This window comes from Trachemys scripta, chromosome 9 (genome assembly GCF_013100865.1).
Source record: "Trachemys scripta elegans isolate TJP31775 chromosome 9, CAS_Tse_1.0, whole genome shotgun sequence".
Lineage (NCBI taxonomy): Eukaryota > Metazoa > Chordata > Testudines > Emydidae > Trachemys > Trachemys scripta.
The window spans coordinates 7,900,502-7,926,308 of record NC_048306.1 but is presented as its reverse complement, the minus strand read 5'-3'; the positions used below and the strand labels follow the sequence as shown (position 1 = coordinate 7,926,308).

At 40.8% G+C, this 25,807-nt stretch overlaps 1 long non-coding RNA gene across 6 annotated transcripts in view; it reads right to left on the bottom strand.

The window, feature by feature from the left end:
* Positions 1-25,807, bottom strand: part of LOC117883229 — a 117,525-nt gene that overhangs the window by 68,370 nt on the left and 23,348 nt on the right. For 5 of the 6 annotated variants that reach the window (XR_004647216.1, XR_004647212.1, XR_004647213.1 and 2 more), the window contains exons 2-6: positions 13,030-13,235; positions 11,289-11,378; positions 9,620-9,735; positions 8,826-8,988; positions 8,134-8,373 (exon numbers count right to left, since the gene is read on the bottom strand). This is a non-coding gene — a long non-coding RNA (uncharacterized LOC117883229). Of the gene's footprint in view, positions 1-3,335; positions 3,568-8,133; positions 8,374-8,825; positions 8,989-9,619; positions 9,736-11,288; positions 11,379-13,029; positions 13,236-25,807 lie in introns of those variants that run through there. The other variant, XR_004647215.1, reaches the window with a different exon arrangement.

Sequence of the window (25,807 nt, the reverse complement as noted above, 5' to 3'; positions counted from 1 at the left end):
TTAGACAGATTTGCACTAGAAGGGCTTGAGCTAGTGTGCTAAAAACAGCTAGCTCAACCAGAAGCTCAGACTCTCTAGTCCACCCAAACCCCCAGGCTCCACAGCTCAAGCGCCAATCCGAGCGGGAACATCTGTACTTCTAGCTGCAGGGTAGATATACCCACTAAGGTCATGTCTACACTAGAAGAACAACATGTGTTGGCTCATATGGCTTTAAACACAATGTAACTACCATGATTTTGGACAATAAAGGCCAGCTTCTCAAAAGCTATTTAGGTCCCTAACTCCCACTGAATCAGGAAGAGCCGGGACTTGAACCAGGGTTTCCCCACATTCCAGGTGAGTACATTAAGAATTCTGAAAGGTCTCCGTTTCATCCCCCTGTGGAATGGGATTTTTTTTTTTTTTTGAATCTCAAAAATTTTAGTAGGATGGGAAAACCATTTTCCATCCAGCCCATGTATGCAGAAAATGAAGCAGCAAACACATTTCCAAATGAGGTAACCTGACGTGTGCCTAAGCCTCCTGTCTATACTTGCCTCCATTTAGCTTTAGTGTGGTTCCTAATACATAGCAAAGGCTTCACAGCATTTGTTTAGTAAAATCACACTTGGGAGGAAGGGTTGGGAAACAAGTCGAGAAAACAGGTTTGCAAACTGGAGTTACTTTGACAAATCTCCAAATAGTCTGAGATGTTAGCAAAAGTCAAACTTTGTGAGATCCAGTCACTTCACTAAATCATTGTCAATAAATCTTTACTTCCTCCAACAGCTGGCACCCCTTTGTCACCTAGTGACCTAACGAGGTACTGAAAATGATCAGCCTTTAATAATCCTTATTGTTCAATACAAAGCAAGTGGTCTCTCTTTCGCCTAGTGCGTGAACTGCTTTATCTCACAGTGCAGAGAAGTGTACCCTAGATATGCATAGCAATTTACAGATATACAAAGAAGCAAGGTCCCTGATGTGTACTGAACCTCCTTATGCAGAAGAAGATTGTAATGGGCTTTTAACACTAAAGATGTATGTCTACGTCTAAAAAAATGCCTTCTCTTCAGTCGAGTATCTGATTCAGATTTCCTCCCACTTCACATTTACTAAATACAGCTGTTAATTTTAACAAGACTTTAGTCCACAAACGGAAACATCTACAAAGATGAAAAAAAGCTAGCTTCCAGGAGTGAATTGTGGAGGGTGCATCTAATAGCCTAGGCCTGTCGTTATATTGAGTAGCATCTTGCTCTATAGAATGTCCTATTGACTTAACTGAGGTCACTTGTGGAGTGAGAGTACCCAACATGAATACAGGTGTTCTAATCTGGCCCATTGTACAGTAAATGACTTCATGAGTAGCCCCACTGAATGGCTCTGATCCCCCTGAAGGATATCAGAATCTGGCCCATTGTATTTTTCTATTACCTGTTTTTATTCTAGGTTTATAGAGTGGTGTCAGGTTAATATGTAACTTTTGGGTAGGCTAGAGTTTACTTTACCACCCCTCTCCTCGTGCTTCAAAACATAATTCCTATAAACACACACACAATTCAGTCACTGAACATTTTCAGACAGAGTCAACTTCCTCAAAGTCCAAAAAAGAACAGAAGGAATTAACTTAATTCTTAAGCACTGACTTTACAAAATTGTATAATAGATTATTTCTACCTCATAACAAAGCTATTTCATAATCCACATATATTACCTTCATAGTTATAAATACAAAAAAGGAAAATTAAATCTAAACAGATCAGTCCCCATAGACACATAAGGAGAAGTAACTCAGAATTCCCATAGCTTAGACTGAATTCACCTGAGTCTCAGAGTCTTTGTTCCATCAGTTCTACACAGTCGACTGAATCTAAAACACTGCAATAATATCTTCCCTCCTCTTGCTTACAGAAATCTCCAGTCACAAACCATACAGACTCTTTTGCCTCCTCTGCTGTACTGTGGAATCACTCCATTAGTTAGTCAGCTAACTAATTAACCAACCAATCAGTAGTATATTTATAAACGAATAACCTTGCTGCAAAATGCTTCAGAGTTAAGGGGAAAACAGGCTGCTTTCTGCTTCTTTGCTTCTCCAACCCAGGCCAGTCGGTTGCTTAGTAAAGCAGCTGCCCTAACTACTAGCCCTCAATGGACTAGGCTAGATACAGGGAGCCTATTGAGCATGCCCAAACTACCACACCCACATCCAGAAATTTCTGGGAATGGAAAACTAATTGTGAGTCTGCCTAGCCCCAATGACCCAGACAACTCATTCCTCCCCCGCCCCTTCTCTCGAGATCTTTTTAAAAGATCTCTAGGCATGTGGTTTACAAATATAAGGGATGCCAGCAGGTTAAAAATTATATAAATACATTTCAAGAAGCAAGTTCTTTCACTTCTGTTATTAACATAGTCGATTTTTAAAATACTTGCAGCAATCTATTTCCCCCCCCCCATTTATGCTGATTTTACCTACTTTTTTCCCCCATTGGCAGTGAACACAGATTAGTCACGTTATACACTTCTGGTGAGTTCCAGTTTTTGACCACCAGGCCTGAGCACAGCATTGCATTGTCTGGGTTACAAACATGGATGGGGAGCATTTCAAATCCTAAAAATAAACTGTTTTCTTTGGAATTTTAAAAGGTCACAGAGAGAGAGTTGCATTTTAGTCTTAGAATTTGTAAAAGCTTGTTTCTACCTTTGAGGCCTAAATCAATCAGTCTGATAGTGTCCCCTTTTAAGAATATCTTTAGAGATATTGTGGGGGTGGGGATTTAAATAACAAATCTTAAAGATCACTGAGGAAAGGTGCGCACACACCACCCCCAATCATATACAGCCTTGTAAAGAAATCCAGACTGCGGGCATTATATGATCAGAATTAATGGACAAAAGTATGACTATAAACATACAAAAGTTTTTTTATCATAATCAAAGCTTGTTAAGTAGAGGCCTATAGTAGATGGAAATGAAATCGGAGCATGTATTCATCTGTACTTCCCTTTCCGACTTGGAAAAAGTAATTTAATTCTACTAGAGAGAGAGTAGAAAAAGCCAGCAAAACATCAGGATTACATGGTGTGCCAAAGGGAAGGAAGAATAGGATATATATTTTTGTATTGAAATATTAATCTGGGCATCTCTATAAAATTCTATCTGCATACATTTTACTGTGCTATGCTATTGAATCTAGGACTGGAAAACATGGCTGAAAAGTGTAGTGGAGATGTTCGGTAAATGAAAGTATATCTTAAAAGCATGCAAAGTGCGAAATGGCGTAGGTCAACATAACTCCACTGAAGTCAATTGAACCATGTTGATTTACAGCAGCTGGTGATCTAGCCTCAGATGTCCTGTCTCTGATTAGGATCATGTTTTGATTTCTAGCCTTTATTTTTAAAATTCAACCAGGACAGGTGCAAGGATTATACAGTGCTAACCTGAAGGCCGTTTTGCCATGAAGACATCAAGATTGCCCATCTTCATTCAGCGATTCTGCAAATTAGTCACCGAAAGGGCCTCTCGAGACCTTTACCTCGGCATCCAAAGCACTGAATCATCTGAAACTGTCTGTTGCTGATCAGATTAGACACAAATTAATTTCTAACAAAACTGCCTCATGACATATCACAAGTTATCACATGTGACACAGTGCGATGCCTTATTATGTACAGTGACGTTACTAGGCGATATGTTGTGTTCAAGAGAGCACCAGGCGTTTAATTGCCTGTCACCTCAAAAATAATTTATTTTATTTCCCCACAGTTGGAATTACACTGTATTCTAAATAAAGAGTCTTCTTGGGGAAAAAATAATGCTGTTGGCTTCCTAAAAAAGGAGATATGAGAGTATTATTTTATTTACTTAGATTTATAGCTGCACAAGTAGCATGCGTTTCACACTCTCGGTACCCCTTACAATTAAAAATGCAGTCAGTCTAACCAGAAGGGAACTAGATGTGATACCACAACCGAAATCCAAAGATATACTTCCGTCCTGTCTAAGCATCATCCCTCAAGCTGTATTTGAAATTGTTGTATTAGGTCTTGATAACAACTTACCAACGGAATTTAGCTTTTTTTTAAAAATGGACTCTTCTGCAAACAGAACTTGGTTTCCATTATGTGCAACTATTTACAAACAGTTTCTGTGAACTAATGTCAACCTATTAGGTGTTTTCAAACTTTTCACTTTGATGGTTTGCTGTTCGGTATTAATGGTATATTATTACTGATATTAGCCACATTTTCCCCCGGTTCCCTGAATAGATGACTGAAATGTTCTAAACAACAGAGCAGAGAACAAAGAATAAGCAGAGAATAATGAATATTCTGGTTTGTGCATGAATGTCTTTGTTCAAATCTAAAGTCGCATGTTCATATGAAGCACTGACATTCCCCCAAACAAATACCCAGTTGCCCAGACATTCTCAAATAGCAATCAAGAGGTTTAAACAGGAACAAACCGAACATCTTTAAGGGATCCAAACTAACATTCTCTACCACTGTTTTCTGGTATTTATCTGTCTACAATGAAAAATAATACATATTTGTTGAAAGTGCTGTATTGTTATTACTGGGTATCTAAATCTCTTCTTCCAGTAAACTCTGGGGAGATAACCAGATATCTAGCAAAACACTCAAAGTACTTATTTTCTATATGACATTCTTTTTTAATGTATACCTATCAGAAAATACATGTGCTTAATCACTTCTCTATATGTTCTGAAAAATCTACCACTCCAAATAACTTTTTTACCTTTGAGGCAGAGAAGAGATGCAATTTTTTTATATTGTAAAATCCTCTTCCCCATACATAAATTCACAAGAACGTTCTTCTCTTGCCATTTCCTTCATTCTTAGCCAAGGATTAGTCAAAACTAAAATGTTATATGGACTATACTGTAGTTGTAATCTGTTGGGCAATACCGATGGTAAAAACACTGCTACGTAAGGTTCACGATTTATTAACTGTATCGGTGTTTCATTTTTCACCAGTTTGTTTTGTGAAAGACCACGACATAAAATGTTATAGGATGAAGATTCTAAAAGGCAGTAGATATTAAATGGGAGTTTCACAAGTTATGGGGCAGATTTACAGAGGTCTTTAGGCATGTAAAGAGAAGTACCAGAGTGCCTAAGGAGGTTAGGCATCTAACTCATAACTTTCACTGACTTTCCTAAATACCACCATAACTCTGGCCCTACATGATATAGGAGCACATCACCCATTGAATTTCATGTATTCCAAAGTAGAAATGGTAGAAATTTTTGCAAAGGAAACGGTTTTCTTCTTAGAAAACATTGATTTGACAAAATTGAAACATTTCATGGGAAAGTATTGATTTAATAAAATCATTCTGGGAAATTTTCAAAACATTTCACTAACGTCAAAACGTTTTGTTTTGCCTTTATCATTTTGCCTTTTGTTACATTATAGTTTACAATACTAGAGACAATATAGTTTGACCGTATTAAAACAAAATATCTTTTCTATGTAAAATTGAGGTTTCGACTTTGCATCTTGATACTGAGCCAAAACTAAACTTAAAAAATTCTGAATTTCAGCAAGCTCTACTCCTAGGCCACCTAGGAACATTTGAAAATCCCACCTTTTATGGCTAAACTGATTTGAGAATATTTCAAAAGAGAATGACTTCAGTTCATTCATTTAGGCCCAAAACACTTAAGCATGCACTGAACTTTAAGCACATGGTCAACTCCTGTTGAAGTCAATGAGCTTTTCTGTGGAGCTAGTAAACCTGGCTGATGAAGCTGGTATTTGTACAAGAAGCCTTCCTTGAAGTACTATATTTCACATGGTCACACTTTCATGTTTTAGATGAGTTAATACCACTGCAGCCAGGCAAACAAAGACATCTATTTTGTTGTTATACATTGATAATTTGGTGGGATTTTGATAAATCATCCCCTTCTCTCAGTATCATGGAATTACTGAATATTTTCAAGATACTAAATAATGCACTGAAATATATCTTGTATGTTAATGCTTTGACCAAAGAATAATTATTTGCTCTTTTTCATCTTTTACAAGCTGTCTATATATAATGCTTTGTCAATGCGAACCATTTAAGTTTAAGATTATGGCAGTATGCCTGGTTTCCTTTGCCCAAGTTACTGAAAATATCTTAAGAATTTAATCTATTAATTTAACATAGCTAATAATTCATAGCTAATCAAGTTCATGGCAAGAAATTAAGTGCTATTTTTAAACAAAGGCATGGCTGAATATGTATCTATTAAGCACTGTCTTAGCTTGAGAAGATTTAAAGGAATTCCTGAGCTAACAAGTTAGCACTTTCAATTGCCATTATTTCCCATGAAAGTTTAATTTTCCAATAAAGTTAATTAATCCAAGCTGAAAACTGCTATGTCAGAAGAAAGCTAGAAAAGCTACCATACAGGACAGGTCATTGAAAAATCATGATGGGTGTAGGGTAGGATTTTTAAAAGCATTGAAGCCCCTTAGGAGCACAAGTCTCTGTGACCCAAGGACCTCCTGATGCCAACTGGCAGAGGATACAGGGAGGCAAAAGGGTTACAGGGTCTGTTATGTACATTCTAGTTCACAAAAGTGGGTCATGTAAGGTTTCTACTGAAAGCCTGTGTCACACTTGTCATCATAATCTTTGTGAAATGTACGTATGGATAATATGTAAGGCAACAGTATATTCCTAAGGCCTTACAGTTAAAGGGAAAACACCCAGCGGTAGCTCACCTTGAGGCAGAACTTCTCCAGAGAGGTAGAATACATCTCCCTAGATGACTATTACATAGTCTTACACTAGAAGTCTATTAAAATACTGAGCTAACGGCTGATGAAATCTTGGGGATGTAAGAAGGAGCAGGGAGAAACAGGAAGAGGTTAAATGGAGGTGGAGAGACTCCCATTTTAGAGGTAAAGAACAAAAGGAATGTTCTGGTACATCTGGGGGAAAGAAAAATGCCCTGGCACCCTTCATCAGAGGGAGGCAATTGGGCTTCGGCTCATGAGAGAAGCACCTCAGCCATTCTGGTTGAAAAACGCTCTGTGAAGCCCTTCAGGGGAAGCATTACCTTACTAGACAAGAGGACACCTTGTGCAGTGTTTTTAGGCTCGAGCTTGCAGGTTATGATTTTCTTGTATAGGTTAGTTTCTATTAATCCTACTTGCTGTCATTTGAATCTGTTCTTTGTTAAAAAGCCTCCTTGTTTTCACTATAAACACGATAAACATATGCACATGCTGTGTGTTAAGCAGACCTGAGGTCTTCAGTGTAAACAGCACACTGCAGGGGACCGTTTCTTTGGGAACAGCAGCTCTGGGAATATCATTCTTTGTGCCTTTGAATTGTTCCCCCTACATTCTTTAATAAAGAGAATCTGGAGACTTAAGGGGGCAGGGAATGTTGGACAAATTGTTTGTGCAGTATTATGAATTGCTCTGCCGTAAATAGATAAGAACAGTTTAGATATTCCTATTACTTTACTGGGGGGGGGGGGAATTGTGTTGTTTCTCATTAAATAACTAAGTTATGGTGATGCTTATGGGAAGGGGGGGTCAACTGGGACGTTCATTAAGATAAAGCTACCCAAAATGGCCACCCCTGCAATGCAATTAAGATTTTGCTGAGATTAGGGCATAAACCAATACAATAATCCTTATGGGGGAAAGCCACTAGGAGCTCCATCCTGCACAGTGCAGTCATTTGGCTCTAAACATATGCTTAACTTTAAGCATGAATCGTCCCACTGAGTCCAATTAGATCAACCTCACACTTAAAATTAGGAAATGTGTATGTGTTTTGCTGGATGGGGCCAGTGTGCTTAAAACCTTGCAGGAAGGAGGTCAAGATGATGTTCACATAAGAACGTCCTCTCGAGCTAGGTTTTCATCCTGATAGTCAAGTGCCTAAAACACAATGGGCCATTACTTAGCAGTATCAATTACAAGCTGAAATATTCCTTTGCTGCAATTATGAGAGAGACAACAAAGAGAATTTAAACCAGTGAACCTTTATTTTTGGGTCATGGGAAAGATTGCTTGTCTAGAGAGAGATGTGAACTTTAACTAAGCTAGTACCTGGTTTGAACATGGAGACAAGTGTCATATGAACTTTTTTAGCATCTGCTAATCTCTTACCGACATGGGAAGGCAAGGGTTCTTACTGGAGCTGAACAGGCAGATGGCTCTAGGAGCTGAGTTTTGCAGTTTCATTGGAAGAGTGCAGGCCAAAGATCATATGGAGTAAATCACAGAGATCCCCTCAGTCAATGCTGGCCAAGATCCTGTACTGCGTATTGTGGGTAGTCAGTCCATATGTAGACACAGGAGGTCAGAAACACACCATGGGAGAATATAGCTGAGCTCTGTAATGCCACTCTAACAAAAAAAAAAAAAAAGTTTAGTTTTTATTTTATTTACTAAAGGTAAGAAGTAATGAACTTATGTTTGTAAAGAAATTTGTGATCCTTGAATGAAAGTAACTACATAAAAGTGCACAGGAAGATATTATGTATAAAACCTCCATCAGAAGCAGTCCCCAGGACAGTGTCTAGTCATACACAACATTAAGTCAACGGGAGCACACTAGAAAGAAGACCATCATTCCCTCAACAACAACAACAAAAAAAGTGGATAGTATGTAAATAGGGAAGATATTGAAGCCAATGGCGTTGCATCCATTCTCCGCTAATGTAACTGGATATTCTTGTACAGCAGGGAGTGACACCTAATAAAGCTTAGTGCTATTCACTCTAGGCACTGGTGCTTTTAATTATCATTTATTACTATTAATAAAAGTGTCAGCAGGAGCAGCAAAGGTGGCCTCTCACCCAGCCCATCCAAAGCACAGCGTGCTCCTCGAAGAAGCCACCTCATTTTCAAGTGGCTAAAGTTGGACGTGTAGCTTTCTATTTCACCATAGCCTACCAGCCAACCAGGAAAATTCTATTTCTCGTCCCTCTCCAAACGGTTAGTGATCTGCTGCAGCCAAGTCTGCCAGAATCAGGAACAATAAATAAATACAGATGATTCCCAACCCACAATGAAACCACATGAATCAAAATGATAAAACAAAACAATTAGACAATCTCCTGCTAACCCAAACTCCCCAGTCTCATCCTGTTCCAAGTATATGGTCCTATTGACACGGAAGTCAATGTTAAAACTCTCATTGACCCCACTGGTGCGGGATCAGGCCCTAAATGCATGCCAAGAGCCACAGGAATAGGAGCGAGAATTGAATGAGAGTTTTGCCATTCAAAAATATCAGGTGGATTAGCCGCTTTCTCCATCTGACCAGGTTTATAACAAAACCCAGATGCAAACAAAGGCCTGGTCTACACTACCTACTTAGGTATAACCATGTTGCTCAGGGGTGTGAAAAATCCTCACCCCTGAGCTATGTAGATATACCAACCTTAACCACCCGTGTGAACAGCACTAGGTCAACCGAAAAGCTTCTCCCACCAACATAGATACCGCCACTCTCAGAAGTGGCATTATTAAGCCCATAGGAGAGCTCCCTTCCATCGGCTTAGAGCATCTGCACCAGACGTACTATAGCAACACCGACGTAAATTTGTCATGTCGACCTGCCCAAAGTAATCAACTGGATTAGACTCACACTCTGGAACAGATTATAATTTGCCAGTCACTGGTTTGGAGTCATTACATTACAGCTGTAGGTCTGGAGTCTTCTCACTTACGCCAGCAAAAGCCAGGAGTAATTCCATTGAAGAACTGGAAAATGATAATGTGTAAAATTAGTGCAAATTAATAGGCTACTGTTAGCTCAGATGCTTCCCACTTCTGTTATTCGTCAATTCAAAGGAATTTAGCCAAACTGCACAAGCAGAAATTGTTCTTCATTTGTACCTTTGACCCAGGTGAACAGACATTTTATTAACCTTATTCTCAGCCCATAACAGTAGATCTCAAGACTGTGCAGCACGTGTGTCAAATCCTTTTGTGACATGACTCTATTCAGGATTCTTCTACGTACCCAATGAAATTGCTGTCAGGGCTTTGAGATTTTTTGTACATATGACACCTTAAAAAAAAAAAACAACAACAAATGTTTTCTGAAGCAGTGTTTCCATCCAAGCTGTGCCACCAAACAGCAATTAAACAAAACCACGCTCATCATACAGCCTAATAATAATTCACCTATTGATCTGCAGTCACTGACTTGAAGCTCTGTGCAACCAAGTAACTGAGCCATGAACGGGAGAAAAGCGTATAGAATTCTTTGCTTGGGATGGATGAGAATGCATTAGCCAGTAGCAGCACTGAAGCTGATAAAGAAGCAATCATTAACACAACTAAAGAATGGTTGAGCTGATTCTCATTTGCAGTCTGAAGTCCATTTTACATTGACAGCATTACTTAAAGCAGCAGTAGTGTAAATGAGAATTAGGCCTGGTATATTTTAATCCTGATTTTTGTAAGGCTTATCCTGATCTCACATGTCAATTTTTCAAGTGATTGAAAACCAGACTGTCGAGTTGGTACATTTTATAAAGTTGTCTTAACTTTTCACATTACTTCTCCTGCTATTAGTGTTTCTCTTCCATCTCTTGCCCACATATCATCCTTTCTATGCACTTTAGTTTATAATGAAACCTGACGAAGAGATTACCCAAGGGACTGACAAAGATAATTTCCATCCAGCTATTGATTTCTCATCCTAATACAGGTGGAGCAGAGCTGTGCTCAGTACAGTTGATACTCCTATAATGTGATATCTTAAGGCAGGAGGTTGCCTAACTAGAGTATCAGATTTTAAAACACAGCTAGGAAGTGGTGAAGAGAGATCACGGCTCCTGATGGGAAAAGAATAATACACATCCTATCATTTTGTTAGATCACCCCTTCTCTCACCAGCCTGCTTGTGCATTCTTTCACTAGTTACATCTTGTCTTTTAGAGTATAGACTCTTTGAACTAGGAAATGTCGTAAGTTTGCTCAATGGCTAGCACCATGAAGCCCCAGTTTGGTTGGACTCCAGCCAATATAGGAGGTGTGGGGGGGGGGAGGAGGAGGAGGAAGTTCCCATTCCAAATAGGGACAAAAAAAATCTCAAAACTTAGTGTGAATCAAGAATCTGGGGGGAAAAAACCCAAAAGGTTAAGATCAATCAAAATGTTGTCTCAATAACTTGATTTTTTTAAATTAAACCGTTAACTTTTTTAGTCTAAGTTTTCAAAACAAGTAGTTTCAACTCATACAAATTAAAAAACACAAACATAAAAAAAGATTTTTAGATTTAACAAATGGCCAAATGGTGCATTGACCATTTCTATTCCCCCCACACTTTTCTTGAGTCCAGGTTGTGTCAAGACTGACGCGGAAACCGTTCACAGAACAGGAAGTCAGCATTTTTTCTGTGGAAAAAAAAAGTTAGTCAAAAAAATCCTGACCACCTCTACCAGCCTTTATCACAACAAATATGAAACAACATATTAAATAACAGGGCAAAATAAATGTGCTGTGTAAGGAGAGAGGACATTTGGGCAGAGACCATGTAGAATTTGGAGCTTTTGATGAGTTGCTTCATCTGTTTGGGATATTTAATATTCAACAAGATCTCCTTTACTAGTTTAGTTAAATAATGAATATTTTTTCAGTGACATTTAAGTGTGTTAATTGATATCCAATTTACTGTTTTGATAATGCCAATGAAATAATTAAACGTTTCTAACAATTTTAATGAACTAAAAGAATATAATTATTCATTTATGGCTTCTGTAATTTTCAGTTAATTAGATGACAACTAGATTTCTATTTTGGATAACAATTATACTTCAGATTGTGTCCAATACAGGCTGAAATGTAAGGAATTATTGTCAAGAGGGGACAAATAGATTTAGACCATACAGCATTCCATCCATGTCGAACTTTCTCCCTGTTCCTCCAGAGATATTAGCTAAGGCTGAATTAAGGAAGAATGAGATTTTTAGAAGTGCCCATTGGCCTAATTCAGCTCCCACTGAAGTCAACGGTAAAACTATTGACTTCAATGGGACAGAGCTAGAAAGACCTCACCTTCTCCACCAAAATCAGCCATTAGGTGCATGCAGGGGTTAAATTCTCAATGATTATTTCCTGAAGCCTCCCACCCTATTTGGGGCTCAGGGCTTTTAGCCCCACAGGAGGAGCGGGGGGCTCCACAGATTTAAAATTATTTACCGGAGCTCTGCTCCAAATGGCTCCAGCTGAATATAAGCCTGGGTACATGTCCCCATTCGGCAACCAAAATAGGTCAGAAACAAACCTTGTGAAAACTGGCATAGCTTCATTGACTTCAAAGGAGCAATACTGATTTACACCAGCTCAGGATCTGGCCCATACTTTTAAGTTTATTCTTTTCCTGGTGAAGTGAATCTTACTCTTCATTTATAGACCACAGACCTGAGCCTCCTCTCACTCACACCGAAGGAATCTAAGGGGCGTCAGTGGAGTCACTCCTTGTCTACACTGGTGCAAGTGAGATGAGGGTCAGGCCCAACCAGTTAATTTTTCTGTCAGCCATTTTGGGCCTGAACATGTTGAACAGCAAAACGCACAGTGACCACAGTGGGAGAATAAAATCAGGTGCCCAGAACAGTCTGAGGAATTCTGTGACCAGCTGCTTTGCTGTCCAACAAAATCAGAACTCCACCCCTTCCACTCTCCGTCCTTATTAAAGTCAGGAGTAACTCAATCATAACATTATCACGTTCTTATCCATCAGACCTTTAAGTTCAGAGCTGGGCAAGCAGTAGAAGGCTAGAGAGGTTTTCATGCCACTCCCAGACACCATGCTTGGGAGTCAGAGCGGAATTAGGGCTGCCAAGACAGAAAACCTGGGTCCAGCATAAAGCTGATGAGTAACCCCCATGTCCCCAGCGCAAGAAAGAGCAAGTTAGACATGTGTCTTTTCATGAAAAACTTAAATACATTTAACAACCAGGTATTAATAATTATGTAACAGTGACAGGTAAAGAGTAAAAGAGAATTCAGATGGTTGAAGAAGTACTTTGGACAAATGCTTACAGTTAAACTGATATATCCTTCACACCATGCTGTGGCCTCCGGGTCTAGAATAGAGATTTTTTGTATAACTTCAGGTACATTTCAACTTCTCCTTGCGTACATTTATGTTGCTTATCTCCAAGGTCACTGGTTCATTTCTATATCTTTCCACACCTCAACCAAAAACTGAAGGTCCAGGGTCTGCCTTTTTCATACACCCCAATTTACTAGAAAAAGAATACATTTTTAGGGCACTATCAGGAGATGAACAAAAATGATCCAGAGATCTTAGTGTTTGGAGGGGTCTATAAAATGTTAACACAATCCTGGATGAGCACAGTGTATTGAAAAAATTACACAACCAACTTTCAACCACATTATGAATTGCTGTAAATTGACATAGTTCTATTGGAGACAATTGGGCTATACCAATTATACCAGCCAATGAGCTGGCCCTCCATGGCTAGCAATGTAATTTGCTCTCATTTCTGAATGTAGTAATTCCTAACAGGATCAGCTGGAGAAATGAAGTCACTCATGATTTCTGGGTGAAATACTTTCAAGGATAACATTAAACACATGATGTCCTACTTTTCCACAGGTAATGTAGATAGGCCATAAATGAAATAGACAGCAGTAGTATTTCATACCACTGCATCTCTAATACGAACCAAGTTCAACATGACACATAAAATACCTACTTAGTACCTGACCCAAAAGTCACAGAAGTCAACAGAAAGACTCCCATTGATTCCACTGGGATTTGGATTAGGCCCAGAGGCCCAAATGTTCCCCTTCATTTCTGTGAGCAGAATGGATCAAAAACCATGTTTCTGGAACGATGTGTACCCTCCCCTGGGTCAGAGTGTTGCATGGGATCTTTGTCTCTGGCACCCCCTACTGGGCTCTCCCTTGGCCCTGCAATGGCCTTTCCCAGCTTCTATCTTTCTCCTGACTGACCCTCCAGCCAAGTCACTTGGAAGTCTAAACCCTTTCCAGGGTAAGACACTAACAAGTCCAAATGACAGTCCTAACAAGTCTTGAAACACCCCCCTTTCAGAATCCTCTGTTGGCCCCCCCTCACGGCTTCCCCTGTAGGAGCCTAACTTGCACCTGTAGTGTTCTTCCTTCAGATTTCCTGTCTGTTAAAACCCATCTCAAGGCTTCTCTCTGCCAGACAGACTTGTCTCCTCTGGAGTCTGTCACTAATTGAGCTCTCAGTCTACTTAGAAAGCCTAGTTCCATGCCCTCTGTACAGGAGGCAATTAATCCTCCCTCCCCACACACACCCTGTAGAGCATGACTAATAAGGCTTATTTCCCTTGCCTTGCTGGTGATGGCAGTTAAGCCCCATCTCAGTTGGGTATAGGGGCCAAGAATCAGGGATTGCCAGCTCTGTAGCCTGGTTTCTCCTTCTGCCTCATCCCACGCATATCACTCCTCAGAGTGGGGAAGACGTGGGATAAAACCAGGGAACAATTATTATGCCATACACATTCTAGTAAGCTGAGTGGAACTGAAGATGTCAGGTTTCAGGAGGTACCTACTTTGAGGGACACTAGGGGTTTAGGAGTGCAAACTGGGGTGTGTGTATGGGGGGGAAATGATACCAGACAAACAACTCTCACAGCATGTAACACTGGCCTCTAAGAATGCTCAATAAATCTCTAGAACTCTTAATATTCTAGAATAAATATTCTAGAACTCTGCGAGCTGTATCACTTATTATGCTCTCCCTTTCTACTCCTGCTGGAAGGGAAGAGGTAGATTTGTAGTCTTTGCTGCTGAATGGAACACACACTCCAGGAGGGAAGGCAGACACCAGCAGGTGATAGTGGCATGGTTCCAGCCCATGCGATCAGAGATTATGTAGGCCAAGCTTCTGGTGGATGCTCATAAATCAGGAGCTCCATGGCTCACCCTATTGGTTCTGCATGATGGAAGAAGAAGAAAAAGTTCCGCCGACCGCACTGGAGTGCTGTATCAGAAATTGCTCTGGTTGTCCATTCTCCTACACGGGAAAAATTCAAGCAAGGAAAGCTTTGGACCAAGGTTTTCTAACATCAGAGGGGTAGCCGTGTTAGACTGAATCTGTAAAAAGTAACAGAGGGTCCTGTGGCACCTTTAAGACTAACAGAAGTATTGGGAGCATAAGCTTTCATGGGTAAGAACCTCACTTCTTCAGATGCACTGGTTTTCTAACAGTGACTCATGTTTCTGAGTGCCCAATCTGATACCCACTCTCTGAAAAACCAGAGCTCTAGAAGGTGAATCACAAGGAGACATCCTGACTCACTAGTCACTTCACAAAAGAGGGTTGGTCTGTATTTACCACGTATCTAAAAATCCAGTATTATTGCTAAATCATTAGATGAACAAATAAAAGCTGTCCTCCAACATATGCATAAATTCAGTCCAAGAGAGAACCAAATAGAAACATTATGATTAAAGGGAAAGAATGCTACTTCCAAGAGACTATACATGTACACATTTAAAAATATTTTCCATTGTGTTTTAAGGTGTCCCCAATGATCAAGGTTATAATGAGAAAAATATGGAGAAAACATGCTGTGCCATGTTATTCAAGTTAATCTGAAAGCCTTTTACTAGGAAAAATCCTGCCAAAACATTTACAACATCAGGGCACGCCTTATAATGTCTTTAAGATAACACCAATGATCTAGAAACTAAGCCCTGCCTATGACAATGGGCTATACCATGTTGCATTCGACCACAACTATTAGTTTTCTAAATATTTTGCTAGTGAATCACGCTAATGCTTTGTAAGGTTTTTTCCCCACGGTCTAATTAATTGTCAGGTCTTATTACATAAGTCATTGTATGCCACCCTCATCCTTTCACACCAAGTGAAAATTCACTGTACAGGGTGATTAGCAGAGTTGCAAGAATCATAACTGTGTGCTTCAAGGCAATCAAGCTCTATTGAGCCATATTTTGCTATAAATCCAAAAACCAAACTAGTGCTATTTCATTTTAATAATGAAAAGATGGATTTATGTACATTTAAGTTAGCCAAACAGATTGTTTCAAGTGGATGTTGCCTTTTCTTCGTTATACAACATCATAATTAAGACATGCACTAAATTAAAAGTTCATTAGCAATACTGATTATGTATTTATATTCATCAAAAGACATTTGGAACACCAAGATGCTAATTTGTTAGTGTGAATCTCTCTGACCACATACATTTCCATAGAAGTTAATGGGGCCAATGCGAGTTTACACCACCTGAGCATATAAATGGGCACTAATCTCTTGATGCTAGCCCTGGATTTTTACAACACACACAAGCAGAAAAGGGATTGCTAAAATTGAAAGGCTCCATATTTTCCACTATGAATCCCCCGAGCCATCCAGTATTCTGCCCTAACAATTATTTAGACCTGCAACCACTTATGGATGTGCCTAACTTGAAGCATCTGAGTAGCTGCATGGATTTTAATGGTGTGTTACCAAACTGCTGCTTACCGAGCACTCCCTTCTAGCTAGAGGTCTCTCTATCAGCCCCACACGTCTGTTTTTCCTCTCTTCGGGGGGAACTTTAAAAACTCACAGAGACTCCCTCTAGTTAACAACTCCCCTTACTTGGGGCTAGTTTAATACCAGAACCAGTTTACAACAATCCAGAGTCCCAACCTAAAGTCCATTCCAAAAACACAAAGAAAAGGGGCCTATACTTAGCTCTCATGTTCTCTTTCACCCCCCACAGCTCTTCCTCCATCCACTTTGATCTCCCAGACAGTCTTCCCTGATCCCCCTCACTGGAATTCTGACATTCAGCTCCAAACCCCGTCAGGGTTTCCCATCCCCCTAGAAAACGCCTACTAACCTGTGCCCTACGGCATTAGCATTTCTGCCGGGGTTATCAACTCAGCTCCCCCAGTTTCTTCCTTTTGCTGCAGCCACCTGCTTTTTATGGGAAATTCCCTTCAGATGGGGCTCATTCCATAATCAGGGCTGGCTTAGCCTCAGGCCATGGGACAAGCCATTCTCTTATAGAGTTATTATATTAAAAGCTAAGCACAGGCTTACATATGTTACACCAAACCTTTAAGACATTTTCTTAATAACATAATGTTGAAAAAAGCTGGAGAGCAAAAATACCATAAAGAGATGACCAACCTTTGTCCAAATTCTGCTCACCTACAGACTCATTAATAGTCTTGTTGACTATTGGTGGGTGTATGATAAGCAGGATGTGACCTCTGTATATGTTCATGTCAGACCTAGATACAATAAGATGAGTTTCCACCAAAGAAGGAGAAAGCCCCATAACAACAAAAAAGGAAAGACAAATTTTAACAGGGACCCTGCTTTCAAGCAGATACCTGGAGATAAATCATTCATACCACTTGGCTGTGATTGCTTAAACACTGACATATTATGGCCCGATCCAACAGAATACTTAAGCACGTGCTAAACATTAAGCAGGTGAGTAGTCCCATTGAAGTCACAAGCACATCAAATCAACTTGAAATCAATAGCACTTGTGATTTCAGTGGTACTATTCAACTGATTAAAATTAAGCAGATGGTTCAGTGCTTTGGATCAGAGCTTATGATACTAAGGCAAAAATCATATACAATTATGGCAATTTAAGTGATTTTGCTACTTTAAAATATCTATGATTTACTCATAATTTAAAAAAAAAAAAAGACTAACACATTTATTGGCTGAATAGCCAGTAAAAAGCTCTTCTGTCTTCATATTTCAATTGTGTTTAAAAATATATGCCTCCTTATATTTTCTTTTTTTTCTTTTCCAGGTCAGGTTATTCAAGCCTTCCACTTCTACTGAAATGGAGAGGACACAATATGACCCATTTTGTAGATACTCTAAAAACAGGAAATTTGATTACCTGTCTATATGGTGTGTTTGAAAAATGAATAAAGTCAAATCATTTTTCCTTCACCAGTTATCTGCTAATCTTTACCAATTTATTTTCTTGCAGACTGCAGGTGCATCTGTGGCCTAAAATGGTCAAAATCCAAAGCACTAGATATCTAGCAGTTAAGTGCAGTTGTACAGTACTTGTAATTTAACAATATATTTTATTTGTTCCCTTCTTTCCTGGGAGGGGAACCTATGAGCCAGAAAGTTTGTCTGCAATCCACAAACTCCTCATTGCTGAAATCCCTAAAATGTCAGAGTCTATGAATTGATGTTCTTTCATTCCCGGCTGGAGGCATAACTGTTAATGAAGTTGCCAGGTCTGTTGAGATTCTAAAGATTTATTTGTTATACTGAACATAATATCAAGACAGAGAGTTATTGGTTACTTTTCTTGGACAGTTTTATTCATGGAGCAGAGTACTGGACCTTGTGGAAGCTTAGCTCCTTCAATATATGGCTTCTGAAACTTTGTTAAGAGCTTAATGCATACTTTGTTTAAAAGGGAACAATTGAATGCAAATATTTTTATAATGAAATTGCTTCTCAAGCTAAATGAATTACTCTGCCATATAATCACACAGAGGAAAAATAAAGGGATTACTTGCTTGTGGTAGACCACCCTGAGCCCAGACAGCTGAATTCAATGTTAGAAAAGCTAGTGGTGTTCTTCATTTATATCTGTTTATTTTCAAACACACTGAGCCAGTTTCAGGACTCGACATCAGATTGGGAGATGGCTTCACGTTTGAAGCAGCAGGGAGCTCCCCAGCTCTGGAGAGTAAATGGGAATTAAACGTCAGCAACTGTCATTACTTATTCGTGCTAAGAGGCTCTGACCAAAATAGGAGCCCCATTGTGCAGAGTGCTGTATGGACACCTAGTAAGAGATAACCTCTGTCCTGAAGAGTTTACTATCTAACTAGATGTGACAAAGGGAGGATTTTTAGTCCCATTTTACAGATGGAGAACTGAGGCATAGAGATATTAAGTATTTATCCAACACCACACTGGAAGTCTACAGCAGATCCAGGAGTTAAACCTGAGGTCAAGTCCAGGAACAACAAGACCACCTCCCTTTCCTTCCAGGTCAGCCTTCTTTATAGCTGGCCGGCTTTGAACAGTTGAATGCCAGATCTCGGGTCCCAGAGAACAGGAGAATGATGGACTGAGAGCCAGCACACGGGAGGCTCTCATATTCTGAATCTCTATCCCAACTATAGACCAGTAGAACAAGGCACTGACGGCTGGCTTATCAGTTAGCCATGATGACCCGTTGGTCTGTTATAGTGCCCCATTATATTATGGTCCACAGTTTTCACAGCTCCTCCTAGCCTAGCAGGCAAGTTTCTTACTGGACCTTCCCAGGGTTTCTCGCAAGGAAGCTCAGCGCTCTAATTACTGGACCACCATGCTTTTGATATACGGTTAGTACAAACGGATAGCACAGGTGAATGGAAACATTATTGTAATATGGCAGGGAAGCTTACACTGGCCTCGTCTTTGCTGCAGTGTTAGCTTGAGTGAATGCCTCTTGAGTTAGCCTAGCTGCACTGCAAAACAGACTGATAGTATTTGCAACACAGAGGATTTGAATTAGCAGCACAGAGCAGCTGCATCCCCGCGGCTTTACTAGCTTAAGAATAAGCAACACTCAAGCTTCAACCCACCCCACTTACCCCGATGGACCAGCTGGCTTGTTTAAAGCACCATTTAGATCGATTTCCTCCCCCCACCCCGGTAGTGTAGAACACCCCTTATACTTCTGAGATAAGTCTTTGGTGCTGGCTGGATTGGGACCATTGACAGATGGTGGGAAAATTACTTCTACAAAACCTCAGGAGAGTTCCCACACCTTTTAGACCTCAGTGGAAAAGAGATAAGTTTGCTTTAAGCTCCTTCTGGGCTGTATGCCAAAGTTTGGCAGAGTGCATAAAAGTAAACAGCTCCCAGCTCAGCAGTCACTCAAGCCTGGATTTGGGGTCTGCCAAGGAATGCCTAAGATGAGGCAAAACTAGGAGTGCTGTTTTGCTTTGATCAAGTGAATCAGGTGGTACAGTATCTCTTGCAAGAGGTAATTGAAAAAGACAAAAATCTATCTTTTTTCCCAATTAGAATGGTGCATGTGTGAGTGAGACAGCACCGGGAGTAAATCCAGAGCCATCAAAGTAACTACATGCATAGACATCATAATTTGCCAACTATTCTGTGGGATGATTATAAGAACATAAGAATGGCCATACTGGGTCAGACCAAAAGTCCATCTAGCCCAGTATCCTGTCTTCCGACAGTGGCCAATGCCAGGTGCCCCAGAGGGAATGAACAGAACAGGTAATCATCAAGTCATCCATCCCCTGTCGCCCATTCCCAGCTTCTGGGAATATATATATCCTCATGTGTAATTTTTCAAATGCACATGACAGATTAGTCATAAATAATAATCCAATGCACAATTGTAGGCTACACCTGGGGGGAATAATGTCACATTATTTTCACTTGTGGATTATGAACCCTCACGTTAAATTCTTGGCATCGGGTGCTTCCAAGTCCTTCAGGCCAAAGAAACTTGTGCTCCCCACCTTCATAAATAGGGCTGGGCTTTTGTGGCTAATTTTTTTTTTTAAAGCAACTGACACTTGACTGCTACATCTTAACTGTCAATTGAGAAGCACTGGAAAGGTTGCCTTCTTCTACCACTGTACAAGAAGCTTTATAACAGGGTTTCTCAAACAGGGGTCACCGCTTGTGTAGAGAAAGTCCCTGGCAGGCCGGGCCGGTTTGTTTACCTGCCCCGTCCGCAGGTCCGGCCGATCGCGGCTCCCACTGGAGGCGGATCGCTGCTCCAGGCCAATGGGAGCTGCTGGAAGCGGCGCGGGCCGAGGGACATACTGGCCGCTGCTTCCAGCAGCTCCCATTGGCCCGGAGCAGCAATCCGTGGCCGGTCCGGCCCGCCAGGGGCTTTCCCTACACCAGCAGCGACCCCTGTTTGAGAAATCCTGCTTTATAAGAACAGTGTCACTCATAAAGTTACTGTGCCTCTGTCAGCTTCACAGTGATGTTCCCTCCTATCAATAAGCCTCTTGAACATCCTTCAGTGGTTCCACCCACCTTGCTGACAACAGTGAAAGAAGGGGTCAGCATGGCTATTCCATTGACCAGGAATCCCTTTCCTGTGTGGCATGGAATGCTCTGAAGTCTCTTGAAAAGCAACTTCCCTCCATGCACAACACTGTGCTGGGGTCTTGTTGGAGCACAAGGGGAAGTCTCGGATTGGATATCGGGCAGTGAAGAATTGGACAGCAACTTTCCTTCCACTGGATCTTGCTAGGTCCTAGGATTTTGCCACCACCCCTCGCCACCAATTGGGTTGCACCTCATTGATGACCAATCTGCTGGTCACACCCGACCAGTCCTTCCAAAGACCATGATCAGAGGCTTGATAAGCCTCAGGATATTGAATTTCTATAGGATCCCTGAATTACTCCCTTCCCTTCCTTCCTGGGCAGGCTACTCATCTGTCTGATTGGCTGGCTGGCACATTTCTACCTATTGTCATGGTAACTAAATGCTCCTAACTTATTATGGGCCCTCTATTCTAGAGGACACAAAATGGTGTAAATAGGTTTTTTCACTTGCAGGTTTATGAAGTGTCACTTAAATTCTTGGCATCAAACTCCAGGTATCAGGGGGTAGCCATGTTAGTCTGTATCCACAAAAACAACAAGGAGTCCGGTGGCACCTTAAAGACTAAGCACCCTACTCTGCTCCTGGGATGTGTCACTCTCAGACAAGTCCTCCCATACCTCCCATGGTAATCAGGCAGAGCTCCTCTATACATATGCTGGAATAATAGTTGATATTTTTATATACTCAATTTGCTTCTACGTTATCAAGGTTAAGAAGAGAAGTATGGTCCTGCAGAGTTTGCTCTTACGTCTATTTAAGTTTACAGTGACACTGTAACAATTCCACTCCAGTGTAGAAGATTAAAGGTCTATATATGTTTTACACGCACTTAGTTTTCCACACCTTAATTCATTAGTCAAAAGCCACAGGATGCAAGTTTCATTCATACTAGGAAGGGAGTGCAAGCTCTCTGGCATGAGATGGTCTTGGAGCCCTCATCTGACTCCCAATTTTAAGATGACACGTGATAACGCACAAGTGAGACTAACATGTCATTATTCTCCCCAGATAAGCATAATTGCCTTTTATAAAATCAAAGATAATTTGTTTCCAGCTGACAGTGGGAACTAAAATACATCATGACTGAGGTCATCAATAATGTGCTGGATTGCCTCAATGGTGTCGTTTCCATAGCAGCCTATAGGATGCTTGCAGAACTGCAGAGAGAGAGAGAGAGATTGCAGAGCTCACGGTGCAATCTGCCTTTTGCACGTCGCTCGCATTTGACAAATTTTTCAGCTAACGTCAGTGAACGTTTCATTATTTCATCCTCAGCACAGGAAAAGGATAACAGGAAAATGAATCAGATTCCAAACCCTGCCAATGATGTTCATCAAACGATCAGCACAGACTGTACTGCATTCTCCGCTGGCCGGATATAAATATACATGGTGAACACATTTTTGGACATTCTGTTCATATAAATACGACTGATGCAATCTGTATAATTCGTAGTCTTCTAGCAGAAAAAAAGAAAAACAAAACATTTCCTAGATTTTTCCAATTCAGGAAAGTTAATTCCTACTTATGAAGCTCCTGCCATCACAGTCATATGTTGCAAATAAGGAGGAACAGGACCGAGCTAATGGATAGCTCAGGGGTTCCATTTTTAAAAAACATTAACTCTGGCTACATTCCTCTGTGGCGTGCACACCTTCATCATCTGGACCATATTCCCCCCATCTGCACGCATTCATGATGCCTGAGGCAGTGTCCAACTCCTCCTTGGCATACCATGCCCTTTGCTCAGGAAGTGCCTAGGTGGCATGATCTAGCCATAATTTGCCTCCTGAAGGTATCAGTGTTAAATAGGTTTATGCTTTGGCAAAAGCACATTTCTTTTGCTAACAAATCTTCTCTTTAAGAGCTTGGTCCTGCAAGGTATTTAGCACTCAGAGTCCTGATCCAGCAAAGCACCCAAGCGCATGATTAACTTAAAACATGTGAATAATATCCTTGACTTCATGAAAAGATGGAGGATGCATTGAAAGATGGACTTCGGTTAAATTAACTGTGTGCTTGGAACTGGCCAAAAGCGCTCACCACCATGCAGGAGCTAGGCCTCGATGAGCAGGATTTAATTTAGCTTGGTTTACCCTATATGTGGCCAAGCATTTGTATTCCAAACCAGCTGATGAACATGTGCTTTAGGCCTTCTAAAAACTACCAATTCTATTGTCAGACTTCTTTACTGATGGTTCTTGCTGTGGCCACCACTTACGGGTTTGCCTTCCATCGTAAGTGCAGGGCATCTACCATCTTGGATTCTTTAAATACATGCAGATCATTGACATGCTGGCTACTCCCTATTTTTAAGTTGACCTTTTCCTTGGTTTGACCTCTCCTATTGATCAAGCTTAATTCCCACTGTGCTGCACTGTCCAGCTTACCACCTTCTGCAGCGTGTTTTTGAAGTGCTCTCACCTTTCTTCATGGCTGGGATATGGATTCCAATGGCGTCCCTTTTCAAGTACAGAGGTGTGACCCTCAGAACCCCCCAGGGTCAACTGGCAATGGGTTCGCTGTTCTGTAACAGTAACTCTTGTCTGGCCTGACAAGCTCACTGCACCTAGCACACCGCTTTCATCGTATTTATCCCAAAAGGGTTCAGGGAGGTGTCTAATGGAAGCTTATGTCATGCCAATCCTCATAATTGTTGGGCGACGTATGTGCAGATGGTATTTAAGAACGTGTAAAGGTGTATTGAAACTGTCTTTTAGAATCTATGTCCCAGGAAAGGTTGCAAGCTGGTTTTGCCAGACAAACTGATGGGATATCCCCTGCTTTGGTTCATATGTAAACTAAGCATTGTAAAGCCAACATAAAGGAAGCCCCATTTATATGGGAAAGTCAATAGGAAAAAAGAGCTCGACAGGGTGGATGTGAAACAAACAGGAGACTGGGAAGACACCTTGGAGGCAGCACCGCAGGAAGGAAGCCACGGGGAGTTATCCTGATTTGTGGGATAAAAACAATGGACTTTGAGGTATAAGAGGATGACATTAGGGGCTCTCTTTTATCCTGCACTCAGGAGGGGGGTAATGAAGCAGTGTGGTAATATTCAAGAAAACAGGATATCAACCAACTCCATCTGAAACACTGAAAGCAAAGGTTTTGGTGAGACATTTCCTTAGACGAGGATAGCCTGTAAAAGTTTTAGTCTAGTAGAAGTGGGTTACGCTTTTGTTTTATTTTTTAACCTGTTGTTCTTATTATATTTGCTCCCTGTCTCTGAAATATTTATCTTGGTTAATACATTTGTTTTCACTATAAATAGATTACAATGCTATGGTGTTACATTGGAGCTCATACGCAGCTGACTCAACCAAGTTGATGTGTGTATACTGGACACTGCAGGGGGATGCTTCTGAGGTGTTTGGACACTGGAGTAAACCAAGTGTTTACTTGCAAGGCAAAGTAGGGGCTGGTGGAGCTCCGAGGAAGTTGACACCCTGCTACCACAAGAAACCCTCCTGCCTCCAGTGAGAGGGAGGCAAACATGGTGCGTCTCTGTCCTGGGTACCACAATCTCACCACAGGTTAGTGGCCTTGGGGCTTCTCTAAATTGTGCCAGCAGGTTGTTATCCACCAGGTGGTGAATCCCAGATGTGCTGCTCTCTCTGAAACACCCTTGCCATTCCCTTGTGCCACAGGCTCTGGGGAGGGAGATGAAAGACTCTATACCTGCCAGGGATATCTCCATGCTTGGTAGATCCCCAGCAGGCTATCTGTTTGTCTCCCCCTTACCCTTTGCACCACCTTAGGGAGTAGCTTAGGACAGAGAATCTGATCTGATGTTTGTCGTTAGTTTAATTACGCTGTACATTAAAGGTTGGTCATATAGCAAAAAAGGAGTTACTGGATAGAGTTGGCAGAATATAATGAGTTACCGTATAGAGTTGGGGGAATACACAAAAAATACTTTGTGAATATTAATTTGAATTTCTAAGCTCTATTCATAGAATCATAGAAATGTAAAACTGGAAAGGTTCTCGAGTTCAGTCTCCTGCACTGAGACAGGACCAAGTAAACCTAGACCACCCCTAACAGGTGTTTGTCCAACCTCTTCTTTAAAAATCTGCAATAATGGAGATTGCACAACCTCCCTTGGAAGCCTTTACTATCCTTATAGTTGGAAACTTTCCCCTAATATCTAACCTAAATCCCTCTTGCTGCAGATTAAGCCCATCATTTCTTGTCCCACCTTTGGACATGGAGAACAATCACCATCCTCTTAATAAGAGCCTTTAAATGTTTGAAGACTATCACGTCCCCCCTCCTCAGACCATTTTCGCAAGACTATACCGGCCCAGTTTTTTTTGTCACCTTTCTTCACAGGTCAGGTTTTCTAAACCTTTGATAATTTTTGTTGCTCTCCTTTGGACTCTTTCCAATGTGTCCACTTCTTTTCTAAAGTGGGCTCCCAGAGCTGGACACAGGACTCCAGCGGAGGCCTCATGAGTGACAAGTAGAGAGGGGCAATTACTTCCTGTGTCTTACATAGGAAACTCCTGTTAATGTATCACAGAACAATATTAATGTTTTAGCAACTGAATCACATTGAATAGTAGTCAACAATTTGGGATCCACTATAACCCCCCGATCCTTCTCAGTAGGACGACTAGCCAGCTAGCTGTTCCCCGTTTTGTATCTGTGCATTTAATTTCTTCTTCCTCGGTGCAGTACTTTGTACTTGTCTTT